The following is a 21,849-nucleotide window of genomic DNA, read 5'->3' as shown; positions in this document are numbered from 1 at the left end:
TTCCCCTAGATTGTATCCTGGGCAATGACCTCCCAGAGGTGAGTCTGGTCACAGATGGGGTGGTCGCCCAGGGCGCCCCCCCAACCCAAAGTCCTGGGGAGTCAGTCCCTACAGTTAGGAGACAGGGGTCCCCAAGAAAAGGAAAGAAGAAAAGGAAGGGTAGGCCACTCTTAAAGAGAGTTCCAGGGAGCCAAGGGCCCTCTGCCCCAGTAGGGGGGGAGCCCAGAGTTGGCACTGGTGAGGCCTCACCTGACCCCAAGGAAGTCCTGAGTAGTCAGGCAGCTGTCCAGATGCAAGGTGTTGCCCCTGCACTGACAGAAGGGAGAGTGGAAGGAGGGTGTCTGCCACAGGAGGTGGTAGCCCCCCACTCTAGACAGCAAGAGGGGTGCCAGGACCCCAAAGTTGCCCTTAAAGCAGCTCAGCCACCTGTCAGTGGAGAGCTTAGGGTGTGGTTCTGGGTACTGACAGCTGTCAGTAGCCTCTGCTGGGTGCTAGCCCTCCTGGCAGCACTGTACTTGGCCTGGGAGGCAGACCCCAGGGCCAATAGTAAAGTAGGCCCTCTGACCCTATTGGTCATGGTGGGGTTGCTCAAGTGTTGGGTGACCTCTTTGGGTAAGCTAGGTGTTGCCCTAGCAAAGTTTGGAGTAGGGGAGGTGGGCACCTCACTACTCAAGTTGGCAGAGAGAAAGGAGGAAGACCCCCCTAGAGGGAAGTTTCAGTTTGAGTTGGGTCCTTTTACTGTTGGGATGGCTTCACTACCCATAGGGAGTGACCCTGACAGGAGGATATAAGGCAGAGTAGGCCCTGCAAAGGGACAGCCAGTTTTCTTCACTGTCTTCCTCGCCTAACAAGCCAGGAAGACTCTCCCAGGATTGGGCTGAGTCTCCTGGGCGTGTGGGCTGGGGGGGGGTTGTGTGAGAAAACAGGGCTGATTGCAGAAGCCCCATAACTTTTTGCCCCCATTTTCCTCTTTTTCCTGGTGTTTATCTGACTTTGATGGTGCCCTGGGTACTGCTAACCAGTCCCAGGGCCTGTGCTCTGTGTAAAATGGATATGCAAATTAGGCTAATTATAATTGGCTAAGTTAACCTACCTATAAGTCCCTAGTATATGGTAGGGCATGTAGGTTTAGGGACCACAGCATAGGTGGTACACACCTAGGTGCACTGCTGAGGTGCCCAGTGTCATTTTAAAAACAAGCCTGCCTTGCTGGCTGCTTTTAAATTAAAGTTATATGCAAATTCGACTTTGGAATTAAAGGTACTTCCAAAGTCTTAAACTACCTTGTTTTTACATATAAGTCACCCCTAAGGTGTGCCCTATATGCCCCTAGGGCTGGGTGCCATGTAACTATAAGCAGGGACTTTATAAAAATAGATTTATAAGCCCTGGTGAGGTAAAAACAGCCAAATTTGTTTTTCCCTCATTGAAGTAAATGGCCTTCATAGGCTAGAATGGGAAGACTTTATTTTAAATTTTAAAGTCTCCTTAAATGTTACATACCAAGAATTTGGTATCAAATTGATTGTTGTAATAAATCCCACAACTTCCAGTTGTGGGATTTAATATAACTTGTCCAGGTAAGAAGTTTAGACTTTACCTAAAAAGTTGCCAATTTCAGCTCTGCATTGTTTTTGCTGCTGTGCTCTGATTGGCCAGCCTGCAGCAGCTTCTGCCAGGCTGCCTTGATTAGGTGTGAAGTGGCCTGGCTTCACACAAAGGAATGTGCTTGGGGGAGAGAATCTCCCCTCAGCAGATGGTGAGGCAGGAAGGGGGAGGGCTGCCAAACTGGTCTTCAAAGGCAGAGAAGGACATTTGCAGCACCCAGCAACACCCCCACATCCTGCAACCCCAGACAATTAGGTGCCCCCTTGATTAGATTAGGAGAGGGCAGGAGAGGGGTGTGTTTATGATTTTTAGCCACACCAGTGGGTGGGCTCAGCCAGATGTAACCTCCAAAAATCAGATTCATCCATGTTGGATTTTTAGAGACTGTTACCTTCTGGGATGGATTTTTGCCACACGTCCCAGGAAGTGGTCATCACAGGGGGACGACCCTGTCCCTGATTGGAGAACCAGGGCCCCCCTGCTTTTCACCCAGGAGCAAGGATAAAACTGGCAGACCTGCACCCACACCTCAGATCCCCTCCAGAATTCAACAAGAAAGGAACTAAAGAAGAAGAAGGACTGCCCTGCTGGACCCCTGGCCTGCACCTGGAACCTGCACTCAGAAGGACTGCACTAGCTGCACACTTGGGCTTCACCACAAGAAGGACTTTGCCTGGCTTCAACTGGTTCAAGGAGGGGCTCCCTGTTTGCTACAGGTGAAAAATTGCTAACCAGAGTCCCCTGCACCAACTCCTGAAGAAAGCGACCAGCTGACCACTGTGCAGTAGCCAAAAAGGAGTTTGCGCCAGGTGCATTCTGGGAGTTGAAGTCCGCACCCCCCAAGGACCATCACAGAACTTCTGGACCCTTGGGGTGAGCTGTGGACCCCAAAAGAACCTTAAAAGAACATCTGGGTGAAGCCCCAGAAGTTTGGAAAAGATTTGAGAATTTTTGGAAAAAAGCTCCAGAGAGGAACCGACCCGCCGCGGAAATTCTAGCCGGCTTGCCTCAACCGCGACCCGGCCTGACTTCGTGGTTCGTCCCGGTAAAGAAAAACATCCAAAAAAGAGACTAAGTCCGAACGTAAAAAGTTGACCGGGACCTCCCAGCCATCGTATCCGAGAAGGGCTCCATGGACGTCGGATCAAGATCCAGGTTTACCCCGGTCGAAGGATTTTCATCTTGAAAAAACGACTAAGTCCGAAGGTAAAAGTCTCCACCGAGGAAACCCACATCGCGTATCCGGACAAGTGCTCCAGGAGGTCGGATTCAACTGGCAGGTTCGTCCCGGTGAAGAAAAACTTCAAAATAAAGACTAAGTCAGAAGGTAACTTTTTAACCGAGGCCTCCTGCGACCTGTAGCCGAGCAGGGCTCCATCGCGGTCGGCCTGAAAGTTTGACTTTGCCCCGGTCGAGGTGCAACCAGATGACCCGATTGGCGCTTTTTGTTTCTAAGCGCTAGAAAAGTAATAATTTTTTTAAAATTCATATATCCGGTTCCCCTGAACCGATTTTAATCGTTTTTGTGTCATTTTAAAGATAAAAATATAAACTATTTTTATAAATTGGTTTTGGATTTTTAAACTGTTTCCTGTGTTTTATTTAATTACTGTTTTGTGATATTTGAATGCTTTACACTTTGTCTCCTAAGTTAAGCCTTGACGCTCGTTGCCAAGCTACCAAGGGTTGAGCTGGGATTAATTTACTGAGACCTAACTGTACCTATGTGGAGGTTAGTGGCTTGTTGCTAGGTGTGGGTACCTACCTGCCCTACCAATAACCCATTTTCCAACATAATTGGAAGCAGCGACGGGATCCTGTACTTGTGTTCAATATCACGTTACAGTTTTAGGTAAAACAAATAAAAAATCCTTTAAATTGTCCTAGTGCAAAAATTGTTTTTAATTTTTAATTTGGATTAATTTCAATTATTGAATTTTTGTAATTTTTCTAAATTCTTGTTTCCAATTTTTGCAAAAAGTTTTTGTTGACACAAAACTAGGGAACCATGGAGCTTGATCTGGCTAGCCTACCCACACTGACAGTAGTCCAGCTTAGGGGGTTGTGTATTGAAAGAGGGTTGCCTGCAACCACTGATCTCAGGAAGCAAATCCTGATCACATCCCTGACAGCATGGGCTGAGGCCCAAGAGGTAGAGTCAGAAGAAGCTCCAGAGGAGGGAGAAAGAAGGGAGGATGCTAGCTCTAACCACTCAGGGGAGGGAAGGCATCTGAGCCTAAGTGAGGATGAGGAAGAACGGTCCTCAGTAGATACAGTCACTAGGGGCAGACCCAAAGCTAGTGGTGGGAAGGGGGTCCTTTCAGGAGGAGAGAACCCATCCATCAGAGAAAGAGAGCTGGAGGCCCAGCTAGCATACATAGCTTTGGAAGCAGAGAAGCTGGCCCTAGAAAAGAAAAAGTGGGCATACAAAGAGAAAAGAGATGGAGGCAGCGATAAAGAAGCTGAGGTGTCCATGGGTGGGGGAGTTTGCCCCAGGTTACCCAAGGGGGTAGTTCCTGCTTATGTAGAGGGGGATGACATAGATAAGTGGCTGGGGGCCTTTGAGAGGGCACTCCAAATGAGAAGGGTTAGGCCTCAATACTGGGGTTCCCTTTTGTGGGAGTTGGTCCCCAACTCAGGGAGGGATAGGCTTCTGACCTTAAGGGGGGAGGAGGCAGATTCATACCCTAGTATGAAGAGGTGCTTAGCCAAGAAGTTTGGTCTGACCCCAGAGCAATATAGAATGAAGTTCAGGGACACCCAGAAGGTCAGTACCCAGTCTTGGGTTGACTTTGTGGACATTTCACTAAAGGCACTAGAGGGCTGGATTATTGGTAACAAAGTAGATACTTATGAGGGGTTATACAATCTGGTCATGAGAGAGCACATCTTGACCAATTGTACCCAAGAAAGGTTACGCCAGCATCTAGTGGACTCTAAGCAGACCAACCCTAGAGAGCTAGGGGAGGCAGCTGATGAGTGGTTGAGAACCAGGGTGGTTGTCAAGTCCCAGGGGGGAGACTCCAAGAAGGGGGGGACAGGTCCCCAAAAACCTAAGGAGGGAGGTGGTAAGCCCACCACAGAGACTCCCTCTGTACCCCAGAACCCTAAGAAGGAGGAGAGTAAATCCCACTCTGAGCAGCAGAGACAGTTAGACCCAGGGTTAAAAAAGCTCTTGGACAGTAGGGCTTGCTTTGACTGTCAGCAGACAGGTCACTTCAGAGGAGATGCAGCCTGTCCAAAGAAGGTGGTTAGCATTGGGCTGTCCAGTGTAGCCATGGAGGAGGATTCCTCAGATGATGAAGTCCTCTTAGCACTGAGCTGGGAGACAGGACCAGATGGTAAGCTGGTGATCCCTGAGGGTGGGAGTAGGCACTTCCACCACATTCAAGTGAATGGGATCCCTACCACTGGCCTGAGAGACACCTGTGCCAGTCACACTATAGTGAGTGACCGGTTAGTGACCCCAGACATGTATGTCCCAGGAAAGACAAAGAAAGTCAGGATAGCCACAGGGGAGGTCACCTCCAAACCTGTAGCCATAGTGCCCCTAGAGAGGGAGGGTATCCTTGACTGGATTAGGGTGGTAGTCAGTGCTGACCTTCCCCTAGATTGTATCCTGGGCAATGACCTCCCAGAGGTGAGTCTGGTCACAGATGGGGTGGTCGCCCAGGGCGCCCCCCCAACCCAAAGTCCTGGGGAGTCAGTCCCTACAGTTAGGAGACAGGGGTCCCCAAGAAAAGGAAAGAAGAAAAGGAAGGGTAGGCCACTCTTAAAGAGAGTTCCAGGGAGCCAAGGGGCCTCTGCCCCAGTAGGGGGGGAGCCCAGAGTTGGCACTGGTGAGGCCTCACCTGACCCCAAGGAAGTCCTGAGTAGTCAGGCAGCTGTCCAGATGCAAGGTGTTGCCCCTGCACTGACAGAAGGGAGAGTGGAAGGAGGGTGTCTGCCACAGGAGGTGGTAGCCCCCCACTCTAGACAGCAAGAGGGGTGCCAGGACCCCAAAGTTGCCCTTAAAGCAGCTCAGCCACCTGTCAGTGGAGAGCTTAGGGTGTGGTTCTGGGTACTGACAGCTGTCAGTAGCCTCTGCTGGGTGCTAGCCCTCCTGGCAGCACTGTACTTGGCCTGGGAGGCAGACCCCAGGGCCAATAGTAAAGTAGGCCCTCTGACCCTATTGGTCATGGTGGGGTTGCTCAAGTGTTGGGTGACCTCTTTGGGTAAGCTAGGTGTTGCCCTAGCAAAGTTTGGAGTAGGGGAGGTGGGCACCTCACTACCCAAGCTGGCAGAGAGAAAGGAGGAAGACCCCCCTAGAGGGAAGTTTCAGTTTGAGTTGGGTCCTTTTACTGTTGGGATGGCTTCACTACCCATAGGGAGTGACCCTGACAGGAGGATATAAGGCAGAGTAGGCCCTGCAAAGGGACAGCCAGTTTTCTTCACTGTCTTCCTCGCCTAACAAGCCAGGAAGACTCTCCCAGGATTGGGCTGAGTCTCCTGGGTGTGTGGGCTGGGGGGGGGGGGGTTGTGTGAGAAAACAGGGCTGATTGCAGAGGCCCCATAACTTTTTGCCCCCATTTTCCTCTTTTTGCTGGTGTTTTCCTGACTTTGATGGTGCCCTGGGTACTTGTATTGCTACATACACTACGTGCATGTGGCAGCACTACGTGCAAGGTAAACAGTGGTGCAGAGTGTGGACCATTGGCCTCTGCTTTCATTGGCCTTCGCTTCCATTTTGGTTTACGACTCCATTTTGTCGAGTCTGGTTCGGTGCGTAAGGCACTGTTCTGTGTTTTTCCACAAGCTTCGGCAAGCTGAAGGGTGGGGTGTTTTTCTGCTCAACTTCGCTCCATCTGCCTGGTACGAAGGGCGTTATTTACATTCCACAAGCTATCAGTTAGAACAACAGGGGGATGCGCCTGTACACAAGGAGGAATGCAAGCTTCACCTTGGAGTCCTCTCCTGGGAACTTGGCCCGTTCTGAGGAGACGTCTCGAAGGATGAACAAGGTACCGCCGATTGCACAATTTGTAAAGGAGGGGGTCTTTTTCTAGAAAAGACTCCTGGGCGTTAGTAGATACTATAAAAGTTGGGGGCCTGGATGGGCTGGTTTAGGAGCTCTCTTCTGGGTTGGACGCAACGCCAGGAGGACTGATTGTCCCGAACAGAGGCTCCCTGTGCCAGCTGATTTGGGTTCCCCAGCTTTGTGTACGGCTGAGGGATGCAGACGCTCTTTTCGGTGAAGCTTTTCAATTTATTAAGTGTATTGTGTGTACGCGCGTAATATGTACTTATTCTTGCAGTCATTTTCATGCTATTGAGCATTGAAGTATATTGTGTGTGCGCGCGTAATATGCACTTATTCTTGCAGTCATTTTCATGCTATTGAGCATTGAGGTATATTGTGTGTGCTTGTATTATATGCACTTACTCTTGCAATTATTCACAGAGTGCTTATATCTTTATCATTATTCTCATGTTATTCTCCTGATGTATACATATATATATTAGTGTGGTTTAGTTTTGCTAGCTGAGAACTTGCCCCTTAAATAAACTTGATTATTCTACTTACGAAGGTGTTTGAGAGTGATTGCTTTACATTGTGCCTTAAAATATCCTGAAGCGCATAGTTTTGATATTCTGAAGAGTAAAGCAGCACAAATTGGCGTAGTCGTTTGCAGGATTCAAAAAAAAAAAAAGGGAAAATGCTTAATAAGATTAAAGCGAGCTCAAAAGCAGGTTCACATGTAGCAAATCCAGACATAGAAATACCGGGGTGGGAAACCGCCCCATATAAACTTTTAGCTCAGGAATGGTCACGTTGTGCTGGTTTGTGTGAAAATTGGAATGCGTGTATGTTGAATGTGGAACCTGAATATCTTCTTATATGTTTACGGAAAGTTTCAATTGACAAGGGAAGGGAGATTTGTGCGTTGGGGAGGCGAGGCTGGATCTTGCTTTCTGCGTACCGAAAGTTGTATGAAAAATTTTTACAGTTACAAAAAGACCACGAGCAGCTGGAGAAGGAGTTAGTAGAAGCCCGAAATTCCTCTACCATGCTAGCTTGTCAAAATAAATTATTAAGTGATAAGTTGGAAGTGTACCAACTGGTTGCGGAGAGAACGGCTGTTAGCGTAGCTAAATATAAACACAAGAAACGAAGAGGGAAAGTTAATAAAAAGAAGGTGCATTTAGCTATCTCTCAGGCAGGATTAGCCTTTGACCCTGAATTTTGGGATGGAAACATCTGGGATACATCTGATTTTTCAGATGGGTCCGGGGGCGATGACTGCCAAGATGTTAGACAGGAGAAGACAGAGCGCAGGAATGTTGTCTGTGCGCAGCCCATATATCAGCGAAAGTTACAGCATAGCCCAGCTAATCCTGGAGGGGTGATGTTGGATGCCCTGGAGGATTATACACAGCAAGAACTAAGTGATGTGATAGACAGATTTCGACAGAGGTCTGGGGAAACATTGCTTACGTGGTTGGTGCGGGTGCACGATATGGGGGGCCAGGGGGTCCAATTGGATCACGGCGACGCCCCGAGGCTTTGTATGTTAAGTACAGACCCGGTTATTCAAAATGAGTTTAGAACCTATCCAGGGAATGGTCCCATGACCAATTTGTTAGAGCTAGCTGCGCAAGGGTGTGCTCAGAAGTATCCGACAGAGTCAGACTGGCCGCCTAATGATAAACCTTGGTATACTTTGAGAGATGCAGTACAGAGATTGAAGGAAGAAGGGATGAAAACAGCTATCTTTATGGGTAATGCCCATGATTTGATGAATGGAATTTTAAGTGTGTCTGTGCGAAACCGGCTGATTAGGGCCGCTCCTCCTGCATATAAGCATGTCATCATGACTTTGTTAATTAATCAGACGGGTAACCCATTGTCTCAGGTGGTAGAAGCGGTGCGTGAGTTAAGTGATTTAGGAGAATGGGCTAAGCCAGATAGGAATTCACGGTCTGAGAATCGTACTGATAACAACAGGGTGACAAGGCGAGACATGTTTCAGGCCTTGATGCGAGATGGGGTGACCAGGAATGAAATCGATGGGATAAGCACCAAGGACTTGTGGGAAATGTACCGCAAACGCGGTTTGGATAAAAAGGAGGGGAGTAGGAAAGGGAACAAGAAGGATAACAAAGTGGTGAACCAGAGAAAGGCAGGAGGGGAGGAGCGTGAGGGTGAAAAGGGAGAGAGAGGGAGAAAACCCCACAGTAGAGAGAGATCCCCAGAGGACGGAAATTGGGAGGAAGAGCACCGAAGCGCAGAGGGAACCCGGAGCAGGGAGAGAGACCGGAAACTGACAGGTTCTGGGAAAACTCGAGGAAGAGAGTGGGAGAGGGAGCTGGTAAGCTCAGAGAGGTTGCGAAGCAGAGACAGGGAGGAGGAGTTCCCTGAGAATTACCGCAAACTGTATCCAGATTTGACTTGGGCAGACTCTGATGTGCGCAGAGTGAAAATAGATTAGGAAACAGGCCAAACTCCGGTGCAGGGATGGGCTCACAAAGATAACAGACCTCATGTCAAAGTAGAAATTTATTGGAAACGTGGAAATGTTCAAAAAGTTCGAGCCCTCGTTGACACCGGAGCGGAGGCCACTTTGATTCATGGCAATCCAAGAAAATTCAGGGGACAGTACTTTACCATTACGGGATTGGGCGGAAAAGAAACCCCGGCAGTGCAGATAGTGGTTCCCATGAAAATAGGGGCACTTCCAAAGAGAGAATACACTGTCCTGATTGTGCCCATTCCCGAATACATTATTGGAATTGACATTTTGAAAGGGATGACCCTACATTTGGAAGATGGATGTTATCAATTTGGTTCCAAAAGATTTATATCAATAGCCGCCGCAAGGGTGGGGCTGTTGAAGACTCCTCCGGTAACACTTCCCCAAGCTACTAAGGTGATTCAAATGAAACAGTACGGAATACCGGGAGGACATGAGGAGATTAGCCAGACTATACATGATTTACTAGAGGCCGGGGTAATAGTTCCCAACACCACTGCGTGGAATAATGCCCTCTGGCCTGTTCGTAAAAGTGATAACAGTTGGAGGATTTGCATTGATTATCGCCAATTGAATAAACATACACCTCCTCTGACTGCAGCGGTCCCAGACACCATTACCTTGATTGAGAACATACAGAAACACAGTGGGACTTGGTATGCAACCATTGACATTGCCAATGCCTTCTTTACGATACCAATAGCTACTGAGAGCCAGCCTCAGCTGGCATTCCAATGGGCGGGGCGTCAGTACACCTTCTGTAGATTACCCATGGGGTATTTACATAGCCCCACTATCTGCCACCGGCTGGTGGCAGAGCATTTGGATGAAGTACCAGTGGTTCCTGGAGTGCAAATTTCTCACTATATAGATGACGTGATGATGCAGGGAGAGACGCAAGAACAGGTGCAAATTCAGCTAGACAGGGTGGTGGAACATTTGCAGAATCAAGGGTGGGAGATTAACCCCGAGAAAGTGCAGGGACCGTCTCAGAGCGTGAAATTTTTGGGCATTCAGTGGAATCAGGGACACAGAGAAGTGTTGCCAAAAGTGAAACAAAAGATTAAGGAATTCGCAGTACCGAGAAATCGGAAGGAAGCCCAGAGTTTTATTGGACTATTCGGGTATTGGAGACAACATATACCCCATTTGTCTCAGATTTTGGCCCCATTGTACAAAGTTACACGAAAGAAAAATGCGTTTGAATGGGGAGAGCAGGAGCAGCGCGCGTTTGAATTGGCGAAAGACGCCATTCAGCATGCTTTGGATTTGTGGCCGATTCGAGAGGGAGACATTGAGTTGAATGTGACAGTCCAGGGGCAGTATGCCAATTGGAGTTTATGGCAAAAACAAGGAAGAAAGAGGGTGCCCCTGGGATTTTGGACAAAGAAGTTACCTGAGGCAGGAGAGCGGTATACTCCCTTTGAGAAGCAGCTGCTGGCCTGCTATTGGGCCCTGGTTGATACTGAGCAAATTACACTGGGACACAATGTGATTTTAAGGCCTGAAATTCCCATCATGCAGTGGGTGATGAGTTCCCCAAAAACTCATAGAATTGGACATGCGCAAGAAGCCAGCATTATAAAATGGAAATGGTATGTCCAGGACAGGGCACGAGCGGGTCCAAAAGTGACCGCCGTTTTGCATGAGCAGGTAGCGCAGGCTCCAGTGGAGAATTCCGAAATGTTGCATGATGTACCTTCAGTGTGTGAATCCCCAGTAGGGTGGGGCCAGCCGTTCGCAGACTTGTCTGCAGATGACAAAAAAACATGTGTGGTTCACAGATGGTTCAGCAAAATATGTTGGAGCGAAAAGGCACTGGAAGGCAGTGTCCTATAATCCTGTTACCAAGAAGCTTTTGACAACTACAGGACAGGGAAAAAGTAGCCAGTATGCAGAGCTTTATGCTGTGTATCAGGCTTTAAAACAGGAGCTACCCGGAAAATGTCACATTTATACAGATTCCTGGTCTACCGCCAATGGGTTAGCTACTTGGCTTCCCACGTGGCATGCACATCAGTACAAAATCCATAACAAAGAGGTATGGGGGAAGGAGTTATGGCAGGAGATCTGGGAAATGTTACCTCAAAGCACCGTGACTGTCTATCATGTGGACGCTCACTGTCCAACTGATTCATTAGACCGATGGTTCAATTGTCTTGCAGACGATCGAGCCAAGATTCAAGAGGCTGAAGTGGAGGCGCAGAGTTCTGATTTGGTGGGAATGGCTAAATGGGCACACCAGAAATGCGGACATCTTGGAGAAAAGGCTACTCACAGGTGGGCTGAGATTAGAGGGATGCATCTTCCCCTAGATTTGATTAAAACAGCGATCATTGAATGTCCCATTTGTCAGCATGCACAGCACAGACCGGTCCCACAGGTGGTGAGAGGCCAGCTAGGTAGAGGTAAATTGCCAGGACAGATTTGGCAGATTGATTACATTGGACCAATGCCAGTGAGCAGAGGGTGTCAGTATGCCTGCACTGTGGTAGACACTTACTCTGGTTATCTCATAGCCTTTCCCTGCAAGCGCGCAACTCAGCAGAGCACCCTGAAAACACTAGATCTGTTGATTCTGTACTATGGAGTGCCACTCCAGATTCAAAGTGATAACGCCAGCCACTTCAAGGGCAGACTAGTGCAGGACTATTGTGCACAACGCAATATTGAGTGGATTTTTCACATACCTTACTACCCACAAGCAGCGGGACTGATTGAGAGAATGAATGGGTTGCTGAAAGAACAATTGCGTAAACTGAATGATGGGACACTGAAGGGGTGGAGGGATAATTTGTATGATGCTTTGCAAATTTTTAACAACCGACCCCTTACAAATGCTGAGACACCTCTCATGAGAATGCTCACACCTGCTTTACAGATTAATCCGTTTACAACGAGCAATACCATTGTGTATTGGGAAACAGCTCCAGGAGCTTTGGCCCCATATCGAGCTACACCAGAATCTGCAGGACTTGACTTACATGCTTTACACATGCATCGATTGAAACCTAGAGACATCACTCTGATTGAAACTGGGGTGGGAATTCAGATTCCCACTAAGCATTACGGTCTGATCGCCCCTCGATCTGGGCTTGCCTTGAGGGGCATCCAAGTTTTAGGAGGCGTGATAGATGCAGACTACCAAGGCGAGTTGAAAGTCATTCTCTTGAACAGTGGTGACACAGACCTAGTGGTGCAACCTGGTGATCGCGTTGCTCAAACTGTCATTATGCCGGTTTATGGAGGTGTTGTTAAGAAGGGGAGCGCCCCAGCTCTTCTCACTGTGAGAGGCAAAGGAGGGTTCGGATCTACTGACAAGAACCCAGGGGCCAAAGTGTGGATTGAATCCCCAAATAACCCTCCTCAACCCGCTGATGTCATCGCCACTGGACCAGACAATGTCCTGGTAGTTATGCGACCTGGTCAAGACAAATGGGAACATGTTCCCGCTGACAAATGCTATCTGCGAGAATGATAATACGTGTTTTGTCCTTTGTTCTTTTCAGATCATCCTGTGGAGTGCCTGTGCCATGAGTGTGGTGTATGGAGCCCGTTCGGGAGACTCCACCGGGGAGCGGGAGGGGCTCATAGCCCAAAAAATTCAACCGTCAGCCGCAGATGCCAACGCTGCTGCATCAACCGAACAATGTTTGGATTCATCTAGCGCAGGAAGTGCTGAATATATCTCACTTCTGTATGAGTAACATGCAAAGCGTTCAAGATTTGATTACCACTTGTCTAGTGGCAGTGCCCACTCCTGCTGCTGTATTATTACACATCTTTAACAATACAAACCAGGATGGAATGGTGGATGTGAGTGACGTTCGCTCCCATCTGTCACTCTATGAGTACTGCCGTCATTGCCCGGAGGTGGGCAGGCGGTTGTGGAGGAACATGACATCTATACTCACGTTTAACATCTCAAATGGGGATGTGTGCTATTCATTGACCTGTGATCCTATGAAAATAGGTAAATGTGCTCAGCTCAAATTGGAGAAAAGAGACAAAAACTTAACTGCTGCACAACGGACGTTGTGCCACTCACGGACTGACCTAACCTGTTTGAATGTAAATAATTCGATGTTTTGCCAACATGTGGTGCCTGCGGCCAGCCACATTCAAAATGTTAAGTTGCCTAAAGGTTGGCTCTTTTCTTGTGGTAATCTTTCTTTTACTTATATTCCAGCCAATCTAACCGGAGGGCCTTGTGCCTGGTCACGCTTAGGCTTTCTCATGTTTCCTATGGATACTGCTCTACACCCTCGCTATACCAGAGACACTATTCAATTACCTACGGACTGTGATTCTGAAATTTCATTGCTGTCCAAAACAGAATATGTTAGTTTAGCTGGTTCTATCGTAGGGGTGCCAGGACTTGCAGTATATAATACCAGAGTTATTAATAAACTTGCATGTTTAGTAGTCAAGAATATTAACTATACATCAGCTGCCTTAGCTGAGCTGTTATTAGATGTACAGGGAATTAGAAGAGCTGCTTTGCAGAATCGCGCTGCTATTGATTATTTACTGCTTAAACACAACCATGGCTGCAGTGATTTTGAAGGATTATGTTGCTTCAATTTATCCGACCACTCCATATCAATCAACTCCCACATAGAGGCCCTGCATAAGTTGGTGAAGGGGGTGCAGCAGGATGTTGACAAGGGGTGGTGGGATTGGGCTTTTGGATGGCTGCCTAATTTAGGCCAACTGCGTTATATCTTTGGTGTAATCATTATCATAACAGTTATTTTAATTTCATTATGTTGTTATATTCAGTGTGTGCCTAATCTTCTATCTCAGTTTCGCCCAAGAGCATTGCCATTTCAGCTTATAGGATATACTTAGTTGTAAGTTGGCCAAATGGTCCAAGGGTGGAAATGTATTGCTACATACACTACGTGCATGTGGCAGCACTACGTGCAAGGTAAACAGTGGTGCAGAGTGTGGACCATTGGCCTCTGCTTTCATTGGCCTTCGCTTCCATTTTGGTTTACGACTCCATTTTGTCGAGTCTGGTTCGGTGCGTAAGGCACTGTTCTGTGTTTTTCCACAAGCTTCGGCAAGCTGAAGGGTGGGGTGTTTTTCTGCTCAACTTCGCTCCATCTGCCTGGTACGAAGGGCGCTATTTACATTCCACGAGCTATCAGTTAGAACAACAGGGGGATGCGCCTGTACACAAGGAGGAATGCAAGCTTCACCTTGGAGTCCTCTCCTGGGAACTTGGCCCGTTCTGAGGAGACGTCTCGAAGGATGAACAAGGTACCGCCGATTGCACAATTTGTAAAGGAGGTGGTCTTTTTCTAGAAAAGACTCCTGGGCGTTAGTAGATACTATAAAAGTTGGGGGCCTGGATGGGCTGGTTTAGGAACTCTCTTCTGGGTTGGACGCAACGCCAGGAGGACTGATTGTCCCGAACAGAGGCTCCCTGTGCCAGCTGATTTGGGTTCCCCAGCTTTGTGTACGGCGGAGGGATGCAGACGCTCTTTTCGGTGAAGCTTTTCAATTTATTAAGTGTATTGTGTGTGCGCGCGTAATATGTACTTATTCTTGCAGTCATTTTCATGCTATTGAGCATTGAAGTATATTGTGTGTGCGCGCGTAATATGCACTTATTCTTGCAGTCATTTTCATGCTATTGAGCATTGAGGTATATTGTGTGTGCTTGTATTATATGCACTTACTCTTGCAATTATTCACAGAGTGCTTATATCTTTATCATTATTCTCATGTTATTCTCCTGATGTATATATATATATATTAGTGTGGTTTAGTTTTGCTAGCTGAGAACTTGCCCCTTAAATAAACTTGATTATTCTACTTACGAAGGTGTTTGAGAGTGATTGCTTTACATTGTGCCTTAAAATATCCTGAAGCGCATAGTTTTGATATTCTGAAGAGTGAAGCAGCACAGTACTGCTAACCAGTCCCAGGGCCTGTGCTCTGTGTAAAATGGATATGCAAATTAGGCTAATTATAATTGGCTAAGTTAACCTACCTATAAGTCCCTAGTATATGGTAGGGCATGTAGGTTTAGGGACCACAGCATAGGTGGTACACACCTAGGTGCACTGCTGAGGTGCCCAGTGTCATTTTAAAAGCAAGCCTGCCTTGCTGGCTGCTTTTAAATTAAAGTTATATGCAAATTCGACTTTGGAATTAAAGGTACTTCCAAAGTCTTAAACTACCTTATTTTTACATAAAAGTCACCCCTAAGGTGTGCCCTATATGCCCCTAGGGCTGGGTGCCATGTAACTATAAGCAGGGACTTTATAAAAATAGATTTATAAGCCCTGGTGAGGTAAAAACAGCCAAATTCGTTTTTCCCTCATTGAAGTAAATGGCCTTCATAGGCTAGAATGGGAAGACTTTATTTTAAATTTTAAAGTCTCCTTAAATGTTACATACCAAGAATTTGGCATCAAATTGATTGTTGTAATAAATCCCACAACTTCCAGTTGTGGGATTTAATATAACTTGTCCAGGTAAAAAGTTTAGACTTTACCTAAAAAGTTGCTAATTTCAGCTCTGCATTGTTTTTGCTGCTGTGCTCTGATTGGCCAGCCTGCAGCAGCTTCTGCCAGGCTGCCTTTTTTAGGTGTGAAGTGGCCTGGCTTCACACAAAGGAATGTGCTTGGGGGAGAGAATCTCCCCTCAGCAGATGGTGAGGCAGGAAGGGGGAGGGCTGCCAAACTGGTCTTCAAAGGCAGAGAAGGACATTTGCAGCACCCAGCAACACCCCCACATCCTGCAACCCCAGACAATTAGGTGCCCCCTTGATTAGATTAGGAGAGGGCAGGAGAGGGGTGTGTTTATGATTTTTAGCCACACCAGTGGGTGGGCTCAGCCAGATGTAACCTCCAAAAATCAGATTCATCCATGTTGGATTTTTAGAGACTGTTGCCTTCTGGGATGGATTTTTGCCACACTTCCCAGGAAGTGGTCATCACAGGGGGACGACCCTGTCTGGAGAACCAGGGCCCCCTGCTTTTCACCCAGGAGCAAGGATAAAACTGGCAGACCTGCACCCACACCTCAGATCCCCTCCAGAATTCAACAAGAAAGGAACTAAAGAAGAAGAAGGACTGCCCTGCTGGACCCCTGGCCTGCACCTGGAACCTGAACTCAGAAGGACTGCACCAGCTGCACACTTGGGCTTCACCACAAGAAGGACTTTGCCTGGCTTCAACTGGTTCAAGGAGGGACTCCCTGTTTGCTACAGGTGAAAAATTGCTAACCAGAGTCCCCTGCACCAACTCCTGAAGAAAGCGACCAGCTGACCACTGTCCAGTGGCCAAAAAGGAGTTTGCGCCAGGTGCATTCTGGGAGTTGAAGTCCGCACCCCCCAAGGACCATCACAGAACTTCTGGACCCTTGGGGTGAGCTGTGGACCCCAAAAGAACCTTAAAAGAACATCTGGGTGAAGCCCCAGAAGTTTGGAAAAGATTTGAGAATTTTTGGAAAAAAGCTCCAGAGAGGAACCGACCCGCCGCAGAAATTCTAGCCGGCTTGCCTCAACCGCGACCCGGCCTGACTTCGTGGTTCGTCCCGGTAAAGAAAAACATCCAAAAAAGAGACTAAGTCCGAACGTAAAAAGTTGACCGGGACCTCCCAGCCATTGTATCCGAGAAGGGCTCCATGGACGTCGGATCAAGATCCAGGTTTACCCCGGTCGAAGGATTTTCATCTCGAAAAAACGACTAAGTCCGAAGGTAAAAGTCTCCACCGAGGAAACCCACATCGCGTATCCGGACAAGGGCTCCAGGAGGTCGGATTCAACTGGCAGGTTCGTCCCGGTGAAGAAAAACTTCAAAATAAAGACTAAGTCAGAAGGTAACTTTTTAACCGAGGCCTCCCGCGACCTGTAGCCGAGCAGGGCTCCTTCGCGGTCGGCCTGAAAGTTTGACTTTGCCCCGGTCGAGGTGCAACCAGATGACCCGATTGGCGCTTTTTGTTTCTAAGTGCTAGAAAAGTAATAATTCTTTAAAAATTCATATCTCCGGTTCCCCTGAACCGATTTTAATCGTTTTTGTGTCATTTTAAAGATAAAAATATGAACTATTTTTATAAATTGGTTTTGGATTTTTAAACTGTTTCCTGTGTTTTATTTAATTACTGTTTTGTGATATTTGAATGCTTTACACTTTGTGTCCTAAGTTAAGCCTTGACGCTCGTTGCCAAGCTACCAACGGTTGAGCTGGGATTAATTTACTGAGACCTAACTGTACCTATGTGGAGGTTAGTGGCTTGTTGCTAGGTGTAGGTACCTACCTGCCCTACCAATAACCCATTTTCCAACAAGTAGCATTTGATTTACAGGCCCTGGGCAACTCTTGTGCACTGTACCAGGGACTTACTAATAAATGAAATACGCCAATCATGGATAAACCAATTACATACACATTTTGTAAAGGAGCACTTGCACTTCAGCACTGGTTTGCAGTGGTAAAGTGCCCAGAGTAACAAAAAACAGCAAAATCAGAGTCCAGCACACATCAACAACCTGGGGAACAGAGGCAAAAGGTTAAGGGAGACCACACCAAGGATGAAATGTCTAACAGTGACCATTCTGAGTGCCCCAGTGTGTACTGTCAATGGTTTACCACCATTGAATGTCCGCCATGGTGATTTATGGATCACAATGTGGTGAGCTTTGTTTTATTGGGGTAACGGTATGTTTGTTCGTATTGACACTTTACCACTGACATTTGGGCTGGCGGATATGTGTTTGTGGCAGTGCTCTGTAAGTTTCCTGTTTGTGTCTCATAATATGGCAAATGGATGTTCACCACCGCAACAGTATGGTGGCAGCCGTCACCACGGCGGTAAGCGGCATTTACCTCTAAAGTCATAATGAGGGCCTTAGACTGTTTTTATGTCTGGACTTTTAGAAACAGGAATGTGTGACTCATACTGAGTTAAAGTACATGTTCCATTGTACAGCCCCACAGACCATGGAAGGGAGGGATTTGTCAGACATTGTCCTGTGGAATAGGCAAAGATTAAAGTAGATGATGTCACCAGCTTGAGCCTTATCACAAACCATATCAAAGTAATCCAACATCACATACTCCAAGATGCAAACAAATGGCAGTACAACAGTCCGTGATCACAGGCTTATCATAATTCAATGTCCATGCATCTGTTGGTATGACTGGAAGAAAGTACCCTCTTTCTTGGCATGGTTACCCCCATTTTCTGCCTGATTCAGTGTGCTTGACTGTGTTCACTGGGATCCTGCTAACCAGGACCCCAGTGATTATGCTCTCTCTCCTATAAATGTGGTTATTACTTACTGGTAACACAGTATTTCACCCACAATTGGCATACTGGTCCCCCCTTATAAGTCCCTAGTGTATGGTACCAGGGGCATGGAGGTTCCTGGGGATCCCGATGGGCTGCAGCATATATTTTGCCTCCCATATGGAGGCCAAGCAAAGGCTTCTGCAGGACTGCTGTTGCAGTCTGCGTGAAAAGTTGCAAGCACCCTTTCACTGCCTGAGGGCTGGGCGCAAAGTACCTGTGTCTGAGGGCACCCCTGCACTAGCAGAGGTGCCCCCACAACCTCCAGGACAATTTTCCTGGACTTCGTGAGTGCAGGGATGTCATTTTACATCTGTACTGGACATATACTTCCTATGTCCAGCTACATAATGGTAACTCCAAACACAGGCAGGTTTGGTATAAAACATGTTGGAATCACATCCCAAGGCTTTTGAAAGCATTGGTTGTATGATTCCATGCATTCCTGGGGCTCCTTAGAGGACCCCGAGTATTGCAATTTCAACCTTCTGAGGTTTCCAGGCCGCCCTAGCTGCTGCCTCCTCACAGACAGATTTCTGCCCTCCTGTTGCTTGAAAAGCTCAAACCCAGGAAGGCAGAACAAAGGATTTCCTTTGGGAGAGGGATGTTACAGGCTTGGGAAGGATAGCCTCCCCAAGCCACTGGAAATGCTTTGAAGAACACATTTGGTGCCCTCCTTGCATAAACCAGTCTACACCGGTTCAGGGACCCCCCAGTCCCTGCTCTGGTGTGAAACTGGACAAAGGAAACAGGATTGACCACTCCCCTGGGCCTCTTTTGCAACTTCTTTGTCCCCATGCTGTGGGACTCCTGTGGATGCTGCCTGGTCTTCAGTGGACTCTCTGAGTTGCTCCGAGCCCGTTCTAACTCTCCCTCCTAGGTAGAGTCCACCTTTTCCTTCCTGGTCCCTGGCAGCGCCATTTTCCACTAACCGCAAGCTTTGCATGTGCCAAGGCTTGTTGGAGGATGCCAGCAACACAAACCAGACTGCATTTCTCCATTCGGCGTGGGACAGCACTTGCATCCTCCAGGAACCCGACTCTATCTTCTGGGTTGCAGTACTGACTGTTCTTCTTCACCAGTAGTTCTTCTTTTGGTCCTTCATCCGGGTTAGCAGGGGTTTCTGTTCTACCTGGACTCTTCTGTGCTCTTGAACTTAGTCCCCTTCTTCCACAGGTCCTCTGGTCCAGGAATCCACGGTTGATGTCTTGCAGTCTCTTCTGGCTCTTGCATAATTCTTCTTTATGTTTCTGTGTGTGTTCTGGGAAAGTTACTGTGATTTACTCCTGCGTTCCTGGTCCTGCCCATACTGGGGTGGGTTCTAGTACTAACCTTTGGGGTTTTCTAGTACTCACAGCTCCCCTCTACACACTACACTTGCCTAGGTGGGAGACCGACTTTCGCATTCCACTTTCTGAGTATATGGTTTGTACTCCCCGAGGCTCATTTCTAACTATTATGATTTTCAATAATTGCACTGTTTTACACCTGTTTCTGCATACTAGTGTACATAATTTGGGTATTACTTACCTCCTAAGGGAGTATAGCCTCAATGGTATTTTTGGTATTTGCGTCACCAAAATAAAGTACCTTCATTTTTGTAACACTGAGGCCCTCATTACAACCCGGGCGGTCGGTGTTAAAGCAGCGATAATACCGCCAACAGGCCGGCGTAAAAAAAATTGGAATCACAACCATGGCAGAAACCGCCAAATTTAGACAGCCACTTTAACACTCTGACTGCCATGGTGGTAGAAACAAACACCGTGGTGGTAACTGCCAACAGACAGGCGGAAGACAAGGTTCCACCCACTGTATTACAACACGCCTATCCGCCACCTTTTCCGGGGCAGTTCCAACGCCATCAAAAGCACGGCGGAAACAGGACTTGGAACGGAAAACACTCACCTCTCGATGAACCAGGACGCTATGGAGCCCGAACTACAGGTCCTGCCCATGATGGTCTACCTCCTCTTGTATCGGGAGCAGCAACGATGCCGGCGACAACCACGGTGAGTACTTCACCTAGCACACAGGGAAGGGGGGATGGAAAAGAGAGTGACACACACACGCAATACGCAACACCCCCACCCCCACCCCCACCCTCACCCTCACCCACAACACCATTCACACAAATGCATGCAGCAACATTACATATACACCCCGTCACCCCCTGGAAGAACGCAAGGACAAAAGGAAATGATTGTAACAAGTGTAATCAATTAAATATCAGATAGGCCAAATTCAAATAGCAGTATATACAAATATGTACACCAACTACACAAGTCCGGATATTACTGAAATCATTGTCCGCGGATCAGTGTCCCAAAATGCAAGGGCGAACCCCACACAAGATACCTGACTCGAAACTGAGAGAACACTGCAGGGGCATCAGATGGAAAATAAACAGGCACCTCAGGGGGAGAGGGAGGGTGGCACCTCAGCCGGATGAACGGACTAAGCCACTGCTCCTCGACGGGTCTCCATGCCCACTGATTGGTCCTGGGGAGTGCAATGCCACAGTCTCACAAGTCTCTCAAGTGGGTGGTTTGCCCACTGCTTTATCCTGGGGAGTGGAAAGCCACAGTCTTTCAAGTCTCTCCAGTGGGTGGTTTGCCCACTGCTTTATCTTGGAGAGTGCGAAGCCACAGTCTCTCAAGTATCTCCAGTGGGTGTTTTGCCCACTGCTTTATCCTGGGGAGTGCAAAGCCACAGTCTCTCAAGTCTCTCCAGTGGGTGGTTTACCCACTGCTTTATCCCGGGGAGTGCAAAGCCACCGTCTCTAAAGTCCCTCCAGTGGGTGGTTTGCCCACTGTTTTATCATGGGGAGTGCAAAGCCACAGTCTCTCAAGTGGATAACAGTCTCCACTGGTTCTGGAGGGGGCAGTGTGCCCAGAGTGCTTCATCCTGCAAAGGACGGAGGTAGTGGATGTGAATCTCCACTGGTTCTGGAGGGGGCTTTGTGCCCAGAGTGCTTCATTTTGCCAAGGACTGAGGTAGTGGATGTGAATCTCCACTGGTTCTGGAGGGGGCTTGGTGTCCAGAGTGCTTCATCCTGCCAAGGACTGAGGTAGTGGATGTGGAACTCCACTGGTTCTGGAGGGGTCTTGCTGCCCAGAGACCTTCATTTTGCCAAGGACTGAGGTAGTGTATGTGAATCTCCACTGGTTCTGGAGGGGGCTTGGTGCCCAGAGTGCTTCACATGCAGTGTGGCAGGTCCCATTCCCTCACCTGGGTGTGTGTGCCACAAGATTGCCTGGGAACAGGTAGGATGATACTCCATGGAGGCAGAGACACACTCCACCCTGCTGCGACTTCGTCTGCCGCCTGCTGGTACAAACAGTGCTGGGAGTCATGCCCCATGTACGTTGGGCAGGATCTAGGACGTCTCCTGCAGCCTCGGATGGCTGGCCACTGGGGATGA

This window comes from Pleurodeles waltl, chromosome 1_2 (genome assembly GCF_031143425.1).
Source record: "Pleurodeles waltl isolate 20211129_DDA chromosome 1_2, aPleWal1.hap1.20221129, whole genome shotgun sequence".
Taxonomy (NCBI): domain Eukaryota; kingdom Metazoa; phylum Chordata; class Amphibia; order Caudata; family Salamandridae; genus Pleurodeles; species Pleurodeles waltl.
Note: the sequence above shows the minus strand (reverse complement) of the source record.